The sequence below is a fragment of the Peromyscus leucopus genome, chromosome 1 (assembly GCF_004664715.2).
Source record: "Peromyscus leucopus breed LL Stock chromosome 1, UCI_PerLeu_2.1, whole genome shotgun sequence".
Lineage (NCBI taxonomy): Eukaryota > Metazoa > Chordata > Mammalia > Rodentia > Cricetidae > Peromyscus > Peromyscus leucopus.
In genome coordinates, this window is record NC_051063.1 from 34,995,187 (window position 1) to 35,007,219 (window position 12,033).

The 12,033-nt window shown below is 38.9% G+C and overlaps 1 pseudogene; it reads left to right on the forward strand.

Moving 5' to 3' along the window:
• The first annotated feature begins 2,817 nt into the window (after positions 1–2,817).
• Positions 2,818–10,121, forward strand: LOC114697036 (annotated as a pseudogene).
• The last annotated feature ends 1,912 nt before the right edge of the window (positions 10,122–12,033 follow it).

Here is a 12,033-nt window from a genome sequence, read left to right on the forward strand (position 1 = left end):
TAGGAACTGAATAAGAGGCTGTTGAACTAATGCAGGTAAAAGAGTAAAATGTTTTAGATTAGGGTGGAGATGGAAATGATGAAAAGTTGATCATCCATGGCCAACTGAAGCTGGTACTGATGCTGGAGGAACAGGTGGAGAGAACACATTGTGGACACAGGCTTCCCCTTGGCTCACACCCAACTTGATGCTGCAGAGGGGTATTAATGGGAATTCATTCAGTCAGACTTTCCCCCAAACTCATTATCTGACCCTGTTTAAAATGGACTTTCAAGTGCATAAAACCTATTCTCGTTAAAAACATTTATTTCTTTCCAATAAAACTTGAAGCTTTCATTTGATCCATTAAAATTCTTAATACCATCTTTTTATTTCTCTCTTTAAGAAGTCATTTTTTCATGTTCTAAGCATAATAATTACCTACTTGACAAATGTATTTCTAATTACACAATTACTTTATTATATAGTAGCAGCTTAAAAATGCCTAAAGTCTGATATCTTCTGGGAAAGAAATTATTTTATTTAATGTATAATTTAATTTCCTCTCAAATAATTATTTAGGAGTTGGGGAAGAAAATGAATTAGGCAGAAAAATCTCTAGTGTATAATTTTAGGACTGACATGCCTGACAGAAATCAGACAGAATTAATCAGACACTATGAAATGAAACAGAATTGATTAGAATGCCTGGATGGATTCCTGTTTTCTGTGAAGCCTGGTTGTATGTGCATGTGTATGTATGTTCATAATTATATGTGTACTCAATGTGATAAGAGAAAGTATCTTAGTCAGTAAGTGGCCTTGCTTGAATTAAATGGTCAGACATTGGAAACATGTTTAATATTTATGTAGTTTATGTCATGACTCATTCTAGCCATGAATATTTCTGTCTAAATCTTTACAGCAGTAGCTACAATCTCTATATTAAAGGAATATGCAAAGGAGTGAAGTTTACTCCACTTTGATATGTTATTAATAGCTAACAAAATCATATATATAAGGTCTTTTAAGTTCTGTAACACTGAGAATGAATTTTAGGAAGAATGGAATTTTTGATAGAAGTTATATCAAAATCATGTATTGTGGGTATAAAATACTTCTGGCACATAATTGCAAGTCTGTTTTTTGTAGAGTGATAATCAAAGAACAAATGTGTCTAGACTTGATTATGTTATTCTTGACTTTTTTCTCACATATATTACATCCCAACCTCAGTTTCCCTTCCCTCCCTTCCTCCTAGTCTCTCCCCACCCCTTCTCTTTACCACATCCAGTTATTCTTGACTTTTAATGACTTTTGTTTATATAGAAAATCTGAAAGATTTCTTAGATAGCTTCCTTAACTTCCCTAAAGGTTCTCTATGTGCTGTCTCAGAATTAACACCACATTCTAAAAACATTTTCCCTATTAGGAACATTCTTAACATTCTTTAGAAGTATTTCAATAACCTATGTGTGATAATTCTCCTGGGGATTCTACCGAACTTCCATACAGTAATGTCAGTACTTTCCTCAGGCTCATGTGTTTGTGATGATTATAGCATCTAATGTAGAATGGAGGGTACACTAAAGAATATTGACTTGGGAACTGCTTCCAAATATTCCACTAATATTTATCTGTTAAATTAATTTCCTCATTCTTACTCTCTCAGCTACTCCACAAAAGACAGTAAACATTTCATCTGCTTCTTTCTTGCATTGTCTTTCTTCCTCCTCCTCCTCTTTCTCCTCCTTCTTTCTTCTTTGTCAATATTATTTCTATGAGAAAGACTTTCACCACACTTTCACTAGCCTTTTCTTTCCCAGACATCCCTGGACATCATTCTCTGCTCCTTCATTCTTGAGATGTAGGTAGATTTGATATAAGCCTTTTAATTCTATGACTTTAGAGCATTCAGTTTTCCCCCAAGGAATCAACCAATGGAAGCTTATTGTGGGATATTTGTAAAATGTGTAAAGCTATATTTCTGTGATTGGTGAAATAAAGAGCTGAGTGGTCTATAACTAGGCAGGAGAGGATAGATGGAATTTCTGGGGAGAGAAAGGAAGAGAAGGAGGAATCTAGGTGAAGATTTTGTCAGCAGACTTGGAGCAAGTCTGACATACTGTACAGAGGGAGTAACCAAGCCATGTGAGAGAATGTAGATTAATAGAAATAGATTAAGTTATAAGAGCTAGTTGGGAAAAAGCCTAGGCTAAGGCCAAACTTTCATCATTAATAATAAGTGTCCATGTCATTATTTGCAGACTAGAGGTCCCAAGTACTACTACAGAAGCTGACATTTGCATGATATTTTTGAGGTGAGGAGAGAGAGTGTGGAGAAATGTTCCTGTTCTTGACGTGAAAGCAGGGGTGGTAAATGGGTCCAGTTATACTGAAGCCCAGGGTCCAATGCAGAGCTCATCCTAGGGCTTCCTGTCAATAAAGCAGCAACGATAACATCATTTATTCAAACATGAATGAGTTGAAAAATCCATTGGATAGTAATGGTGGAGAATGGCTCTAAAAGGAGTCCCACCACTATCATCTCCTGAGTTTTGTCACCTTCTCATTTCTTCTGACTTCTTTCCTTCCAGACCACATAACAAATATTTGTTTCCCCAGTTGTGATGAACATTGTTCCATCTCTCCATCATTGATATGGATCATTGCTCTAGTATCTTTTTATTTGCTCATTTAGCACTAGGTGTGGCATACACACAAGCAGGAGTGCATCCACTTCATTCCACACTTGGTTCCCAGTGAATAACTTCAAACATATGAATGGAGTTTGAATAAAAAATAAACAAATGAATGAATAAGTGAGCAAACGATAGAATGGGGAGACGTTATGCATCTGTGGGAATGATTGTGACCTGTGGCACTGTAAGTCACACAGTTAATGTGTGAGTCAATTTAAACCTGAGTAATAACTTTTGCTCAGCCCACTTGTGGGGAGTCCGCTTGAAGCTCCTAATATCTTTATCCTTACAAGGTGGGCAATGAGGAAGGTAAAATGATTACAGATGAAACTGATGATGATAAGTGCTAATCCGGTGAATTGAAAATAGCCTTAGAAAAAGGAGAAGCAGCTGGGCAGCGGTGGTGGTGCACACCTTTAATCCCACCACTTGGGAGGCAGAGCCAGGCTGATTTCTGTGAGTTCGAGGCCAACCTGGTCTATAGAGTGAGATCCAGGGCAGGAACCGAAACTACACGGAAAAACCCTGTCTTGAAAAACAAAAAACAAAAAACAAAAAACAAAAAACAAAAAAACAAAAAAAAGAGAGAGAGAGAGAGAAGCTGGTGTAGGTTAGATGCTTTGGGCAGGTTTTAGTCTTGAGGAAGACCTTGACTATGTCCTAGAATAGTTAAGAGTTTAATTGTTAGAGGGGAGGTGAGATAACTTGCCCTATTTTCAGTGAGGCAGAAGTGACAAGTGCATATGGAAAGCACAATGAATGGGTAGGAAGACACATGAATGTGGAGCCTGTTACCTCCAGAAAGAGGAATTTCGACTTGTACACATAAATAACAAGAACCCACTATTGGTTCCTGAAAAACCTCTTCTCTGCCAGACGCTTCTATATAAATCACATTTAACTCTTTCCTCAGGCTTTCAGATGAGAGAACCTAGCCTTGAAGAATATGAGCAAATTTCCCATTTCACACAGTGGCCAGGTGACAGGGCTGGATCCTCTTTCTGTGTGTGTAATAGCTTTATGTCTTTTGGCTCTACCCATGGCAAAGAAATAAATTTTGATAATAGGATGTGAGGAAACTCACATTTAAGGAAGAAGGTGACTGGGCTTTAAAGAGTACCCTTGTTTTCTGCAGGATGGAAGGCAAATAAGGAGAGAAACATTCCAGAGGTTAAGATCCCAATCAACAAATACAGATTTCCTGGGATCTTGCTCCTTCCTAAAGCCTAGATTAGCTGATGAACTTTGGAGAGAACAATCTTTAGAGCTTTTGGAATATTCAAACCATCTCCCTTTCCCAGGCAGCAAACTGAATCCCCATAGAGCAGCCACGGTAGCATGTGAGCAAATGAGAGCTCACCACTCTACTTGTTCACTAATAGCTTTCCGTGATCCATTTGGAGTTGAATTTTGTTCAAAGAGATAAGTATGGGTCTATTTGGATTCTTCTACATGCAGCCAAAGGAGGAATTCAAACACCAACCCAACTACAAAACTTTGATCTAAAATTGTGTTCTGCCTGCAAGATACGCTAGGGCAATTGTAGCACTAAGGTTGTGGGAATAACCAAACAATATCTGTTTTGATTTAAGGCCTACTCTATGAGAGGGGGCCCATAATTGTCACTGTCTCTAATGAAAGACATAAATGGGTGGATCCAAATGGGAGGGGAGGTGGTGGAGAACTGCGAGGGATGGAGGGAGGGGACCCCATAATCAGGATATATTATGTGAAAAGAATTGTTTTCAATAAAATGAAAAATAAACTTTAAAAAGCAAAAGAAGAATAAAACTCAAAGGTAGATTGACAGGGAGGTGAGGATGGAGAGGGTAGATCTGGGAGAAATTGGAGAGGGGTGGAATTGGAGAGGGGTGGATATGATCAGAATATATTATATAAAATTCTCAAATCATGGTGGAAACCTCCTAAACATTTTAAGTGAGAGGATTTTTAACAGTTGAGAATTAGAAAGAAAATAAATGTTGAATGGCCATAGTGGCTTGTGTTTATAGAGTCACAGCAGAGACATGGGGTCCTTTTATGCTACAGTGACTGCGGTAGCTGAACACGTGCTAGCATATCTCAGAATATTTGAGACATTTGTTCCTTGGCAAACTTGGCAGCAAGGTATTCTCTCTGGAAGTTGTGCCCAAATCACCAGAAATTGATTTTGATATGCAATGAAGATTTGTGAGAAAATAATTCAGTATAGTTAGCTCTTCAGAGAGTTATCGAATAACCACTAGTGTAAAAGTGAATATAATTCTCTGTGGCTCTGTAACTCTAATTCTAGAGAGGAAACTGATAAAAATCCATTCAAGTTAATCAACTGTCTCACTTCTCACTTATCTGAGTTTACCAGGCTGGGCTGACTCCCCAGGGGAGAACTTGCCTTGGAGGAGGCGGGAATGGGGGTGTGGATTGAGGGGGAAGGCTTGTGGGGTGGGAGGAGGGAGGACAGGGGAATCCGTGGATGATATGTGAAATTAAGTTAATTATAAAAGTATTTTAAAAAAATCATTCACTAGTGAACAGAGACATGGATAAGAGTATTCAGAATGGCTTTGCATGCAATTATTAAACATTGAAAATATACCCAAATCCATCCATGTATGAAGGAGAAAGAACTTTAGTGTAGTCATGTAATGATGTGAAATTCAGCAGTGGAAATTAGTGACTAGAATGATCTGTTCTGTAAGGGGCCCTCGAAGGCTCATGTGTTAAAGGCTTGTTCCCAAGCTTGGTGTGATTGAAAGACACTGGTAGCTTTGAGAGATGGGTCCTAGTGGGAGGTCTGAGGTCATTTTTGGTGTGTTCTCAAGGGGGATTATGGATGAGAAGTGAGGTGGGGAAGACTAATGCTTCTAAAATCTTTCTACCAGCTACTTCAACTCCCCAGAGGAAAGGAACCTCAAGGCTATGGATGCCTCTGGACCTCACTGAACTTGCATTTTTTTCCTGTAACTGTGCTGATTGGCCCATAAAATTATTGTATTCATGGAAATCTTGTGCTCTGAAATTTGAAATGGTCCTCAAAATTCTAATATTCCTTGAATAAATGAAGCAGACAAGGTCTACTTCATACAGACTTTTAGCATTTTTGCAACTTTTAATATTATTTCTTCACTTTACCTTCACTCTCCTAAGATAAAAGAATACCTCTCCACAGCTATTAAATTCCTTATTTTTCATGTTACTTGCTTCATTTAAAATTTTGCAGAATTTACTTAAACATGGTTTCTATTGATTCTCATCTAATTCCTAGGGGAAGTGGATCACATACTAAAAACCCATTGGTTTTACACCTAGTTGTGGTTATGGCAGAGGAGAGAAAGAGAACAGCAGGATTTCAACTACAAATCCCAACTGACACATGAGAATCTTTACCATTGATGCAAATATGAATTTGCCAGGAGTTCACAAAATTTCTAAGGTTAAAAGATGCTTTGGAAAACATCATGCTTGAAGTTTCTCAAAGTGAACCTAAGCATTGTTATATTCAGAATAAACTGGTGATTTGGGGTTTTGGTTTATAGGAATGTCTTAGCACCTCTAAACTGTTACTGTAATGATGCATTTCTGAGAGGTTGCAGCATCTTCTGAACATCTGTTTATAGAACATACACCCACTCTTACACTCACAAATACTCTCACACACATCCCCACTCACACACATGCATACACATGCACTATCACACTCACAAACACACTCATGCACATGTACTCTCACACTCACAAACACTCTCCTACACACAGCATCACTATTTTTATTACACTCTTATCAGATACATGTCTGACTCAACCCTTTTATTTCATTAGAGCAAAATTGAAGCTTTGGAACTCTTTCAGTGATATTTATAAGGACCTGCAACTGATCTGTGTTTGGTCAGTGTTGAATCAGAACAGAAGAAGGAGGAGACAATTACTCACTGAATAGCATTTTTCCAAGAGAGGTATGGATGTTAAAGTTTGAAAAGTGACAATGTCAGAAATGTGCTTGCTATTAAACTAAACGAAGGATATAGCATATATGCCATTTGACCAATGCTGCCCAAGCCATGTCTCATAATTAAACACAGAAAAACAGAAATAAATTTTAGTACCCACTGTGTTCCTTCTGTATTAAATATTTATTTATTTATATAATTTTTATTAAAAATTATTTCCTTTCCTTTGACAACCTCTGTTCCCCTCTCTCCTCTTCTGCCATTCTCCCCACCTTCCCCCATTTTTTCCTAATAGAGAGTAAGGCCTCCCTTTGCTAGTCAGTGCAGGCTGTTACCCCGTGTTGGGGCCAGACCTAGTCCCTCCCTCCTGCATCAAGGCTGAGTAAGGCATTGCACCAAAGGGAATGGGCTCTAAAAAGCCAGTTTGTGTATCTGGGGTAAGTCCTGGCCCCATTGCTAAGGAGCCCACAACACATCAAACCACACAACTTTTACCCACATTTAGAGAGCATAGTTCAGTCCCATGCAGGCTCCCCAGCTGTCAGTCCAGAGTCCTAGAGCTCACATTAGCTTGGGTCAGCTATTTTGTGGTTTTTCTCATCATGATTCTGAACCCCTTTCTCTTATAATCCTTCCTTCCTCTTCTCAACTGAACTCCAGAGTCTTGGCCAAGTACTAGCTGTGGATCTCTGTATCTGCTTCCATTAGTCATTGGATATAGGTTCTATGATGATAATTAGGGTGAACACCAATCTGAGTGCAGGGGAAGGCTAGTTCTAGAACCGTCTCTACCATTGCTATGAGTCTTAGCTGGGGGCAATCTTGTCAATTCCTGGGGTTTTCCCTAGCTGCGGATTTCTCCCTATACCATTAATGGTACCCTCTGTCAAGATATCTCTTTCATTGCTCTCCCTTCCCCTCTCTCCCCCATGTTCCCACATCCCATCCCCTCCCACCACCTCCTCTCTATTCCCCCTTCTCAGTTTGCCCAGGAGATCTAACCCCAGTGAGAACTAAAAGGACTATATAACATCATTAACCTCACTATTCACATACTCACGTGCACACACATATCTATGCTAATTCTTAATTTCATAGACTTAGGGGTCATTAAAGGAAGATGGAACATAAAGATTCTCACATTTAATTCCAAATTCCCTTAAGCAGACCAAATTGCACAACTGTCTTGCTTATGCAGAGGGCCTAGTCAGTCCCATGGAGTCTCCACAGCTGTTGGTCTCAAGTTCATGAGTTCCTATTTGTAAAATAAGATATTTAAAGCAATTAACCTAAGAAGATGAAAGATTTATTTTATTTTTATTATAATTTATTATAAATTGTTATTTATAATTTTATCATATTATTATTATGAAAGATATAAGTTCTTATTGTATAGCTCAATCTGGTTTAGAAAATCCTATGTAACCCATATTGGGACCTGAATTTAGGATAGTTTTCACTTTTAGCTGTTTGGGTACTGGACTTCCACAGGTAAAACTTGTTAAATCTTCCTAGGAATAGCTTTGCTTTAGGTTACAGTTTTTGTGTTCTTTCTTGAGATCAAGTGGCTTCAGGGCCTTGTGTGTTAGGTGTCCGTGGTACATACATGCCAATGTGCACATGCATACAGAAGCCAGATGAGGACTTCTAGAACCTTCTTCTATCAACCTCTGCTTTATTGTCTGGAGACAGGGCCTCTTACTGAACACAAAGCTTGTAATTTCAGGTAAGTTGGCTGTCCTGCAAACTCTTAGGCTGCATGTTGAACATAGTTTGGGAATGTATTCTGGTTTGATACATTAATATACTCATTTTTAGTATAAAGAATATATATTGATACTTTTCTTATATCTTAAGCACTCATACAAATAGTTTTAAATGCAGTTAGAAGTCCATAGTAGGAATATTTCATTGTTTAAATGATTATTTATTAACATATTTTGACCAGATGTTAGATGTTTTATATATATATATATATATATATATATATATATATATATAATTCATGTCATTGATATATAGAAACTATACAGTGAGGTTGTGGAACTATTTGCTTTCTTTTTTTATAAAAATCAAATTTACTTTTATTTTAAAGAGTGTGTTTTGTTGTGTAGATGAGTTAGATGTGGAGATAAAAGGCTGTTTTTCTTTGAAAATAATATTTACAGCACAAAAATTCAAAGCTCATATGCTAACAGCAGGCACACTGTTACAAAATGTGTTTATATAGAAGAGCACACTGGAATTTGAGTCTCATCTTTACTCTATTTCATGACAAGATGCACAGATTATTTGCAACCTGCCTTCTTTCTGCCCAACATTTCAAAGAATCGATGCTCCTGCATGCAAGCAATAAATCTGTGGGAAAATGATCCATAAACTCTCTTTCAAGATGCTCATTGGGCAGGGCGTGGTGGCGCACGCCTTTAATCCCAGCACTCGGGAGGCAGAGCCAGGCGGATCTCTGTGAGTTCGAGGCCAGCCTGGGCTACCAAGTGAGCTCCAGGAAAGGCGCAAAGCTACACAGAGAAACCCTGTCTCGAAAAAAAAAAAAAAAAAAGATGCTCATTGGACTTTGAGTGAGAAAGAAAATTCCAACAGTAGTGTCTCAGAATTCTCTCAGGAATCAGAAGTTGATTGATTGATGGGCATCCAATATAATTTAGCCTACATTTCTGTATTTTCCTTTTGATAAATTTAGTACATTTTCCCACAGAAAAGATATAAAGTATATTTTTGCAGGTCATGAGATCTTTTACCTCTTATATTTAATGAAGTTGATGGAAAGGTGATCAAGAATTCTAGTCATGCCATTCCGGCTGGGCGCCATGGCTGCCTCCCGTGCAGGAGAACGGCCCACTTCCACAAGGATTGGCAGCAGTGAGTAGACACTTGGTTCAACCAGCCGGCACGCAAGATCCGCAGACACAAGGCCCAGCAGGAGAAAGCGCGCCGCATCGCTCCTCGCCCCGCGTCCGGTCCCATCAGGCCCATAGTGAGGTGCCCCACAGTGAGATACCACACCAAGGTTCGAGCTGGCGGGGCTTCAGCCTGGAAGAACTCAGGGTGGCTGGTATCCATAAGAAAGTGGCTCACACCATCGGCATCTCTGTGGACCCAAGGAGGCGAAATAAATCTACTGAATCACTACAGGCCAATGTGCAGCGCCTGAAGGAGTACCACTCCAAGCTCATACTCTTCCCCAGGAAGCCTTCTGCTCCAAAGAAGGGAGATAGTTCTGCTGAAGAACTTAAATTGGCCACCAAGCTCACAGGACTTGTGATGCCCATCCGGAATGTCTACAAAAAGGAGAAAGCCAGGGTCATCACAGAAGAAGAGAACTTCAAGGCTTTTGCCAGTCTTCGCATGGCGCAGGCCAATGCCCGGCTCTTTGGCATCCGAGCAAAGAGGGCAAAGGAAGCTGCAGAGCAAGATGTTGAAAAGAAAAAGTGATGTGCTGTTGGAGCATGGCAATAAATTTTCCATAAAGGAAAAAAAAAAAAAGAATTCTAGATTCTAGTCATATAGACACACAAAAATTAAACACAAGAAACTTTCAAATTATATTTAGGAAAGATATTCAACCTCAATCCATCGCTATCTTTAAATATTTATAAAGTTATTTTTTCTGTATACCAACATACCAGGTAACTTTTATTTACTTATTTATTTTTGCATATGTGAATTAAAAGCACATGGTTGCTATTAGTAGGAGTTGGCCAACCTGGGAGATAAGAATTATTTTGTCCTACTGTAAGGTTAAGATTAAATCCATTCTTGCATTAATGATCATGCATTAATATTTAATATAATTGAATCTCAAAACTGTAGATGACCTAATAAGGCTTCCAGTTAAGTAGTTCCTACACAAAGGTAAGTATGACCATAGATATACACTGTACATCTATGTCATTGTATCTCAACTACTATAAATGCTTCTTTTTTAAAGATTTTCTTCATATAATGTATTTGATCATATTATTTCCTCTCCCTCAGCTCCTTCCAGAACATTCTCATCTCTCCATATAGGCAACTACATTTTCTTTTATGGCTAATACAAATTAGACTATTTTTTCTTCTCCTTTTTTTTTTTTTTTTTTTGTGGAGGGAGGTCACAAGGGTGGGGAAGTGGATCCAGGAGGACTGGGAAGTGAGTGTGATCAGGGTGCATGTTGTGAAATTCCCAATTAATCAATAAAAATATTTATTTAAAAAATCAAAACAAACCATCTCACCTCTTAAAAATAAACAAACCTCAAACCAAATCAAAACTGACCAACCAACCGACCAACCAACCAACCAACCAACCAATAAAACAAACCATGGGGTCCCTTTTTGTGCTGCTGGCCAACTACTCCTGGGCTTGGGCCTGCCCTGGAGTGTGGTTGATACACCTACTGACACTCCATTGGAGAAAACTGATTTTCCCATCCCCAGCAATATTCAATCGAAATAACATCTTCATCAGGGATGGCACTTTTCAGTGCTGGGATTTTATCTGGCTTGAACATATACAGGTCTCATTTGTGCTGTCATATTCACTGTTAGCTCATATGTGTATCATTCCTGTTTTGTCTGGAAGATGCTGTTGTCATCTGTCAGCTCTGGCTCCTACATTCTTCCTGCCTCTTCTTCCACATAGATCCCTGAGCCTTAAGAGGAGGGGTTTGATGAAGACATACCATTTAGACCCGAGAGATCGAAAGTCTACACATTGCACAGTTGTGTTTCTGTGTGTTAATTATCATTTACTACAAGAATAAGCTTCTCTGATGAGATTTGAGCTGTCCATTGATGTATGGATGTAGCAGTACATCATTAGTAGCCATTTTATTGCTATGTTCCTTTTACTTTAACACTATAATAATAGAAGTTTTTTTTTTTTTTTTTTTTTTTTTTTTTTTTTTTTTTTTTTCCAAGACAGGGTTTCTCTCTGTAGCTTTGCGCCTTTCCTAAAACTCACTCTGTAGCCCAGGCTGGCCTCGAACTCACAGAGATCTGCCTGCCTCTGCCTCCCGAGTCCTGGGATTAAAGGCGTGTGCCACCACCGCCCGGCATAAAAGAAGTCTTTTTCCCTTAGGGCCCATGACCTATCTTGTCCCAGATTGTTGGACATTCTAGCAGTGTCAGGCATGGGTTCCATCTCATGGAATGAGCCTTAATCCAACCAAAAAAGTGTGGTGGTATTGTGTTCCCCGAAATATTGTGCACCCTAATAAACTTATCTGGGGTCAGAGACAGAACAGCCACAATATTAAACATAGAGGATAGGCAGTGGTAGCAGACGCTTTTAATCCTAGCATTCCAGAGGCAGAAATACATGAGTTCAAGGATACAGCCAGGCATGGTGACTCACACCTTTAATCCCAGAAAGCAAGCCTTTAATCCCAGGGAGTGGTGGTAGA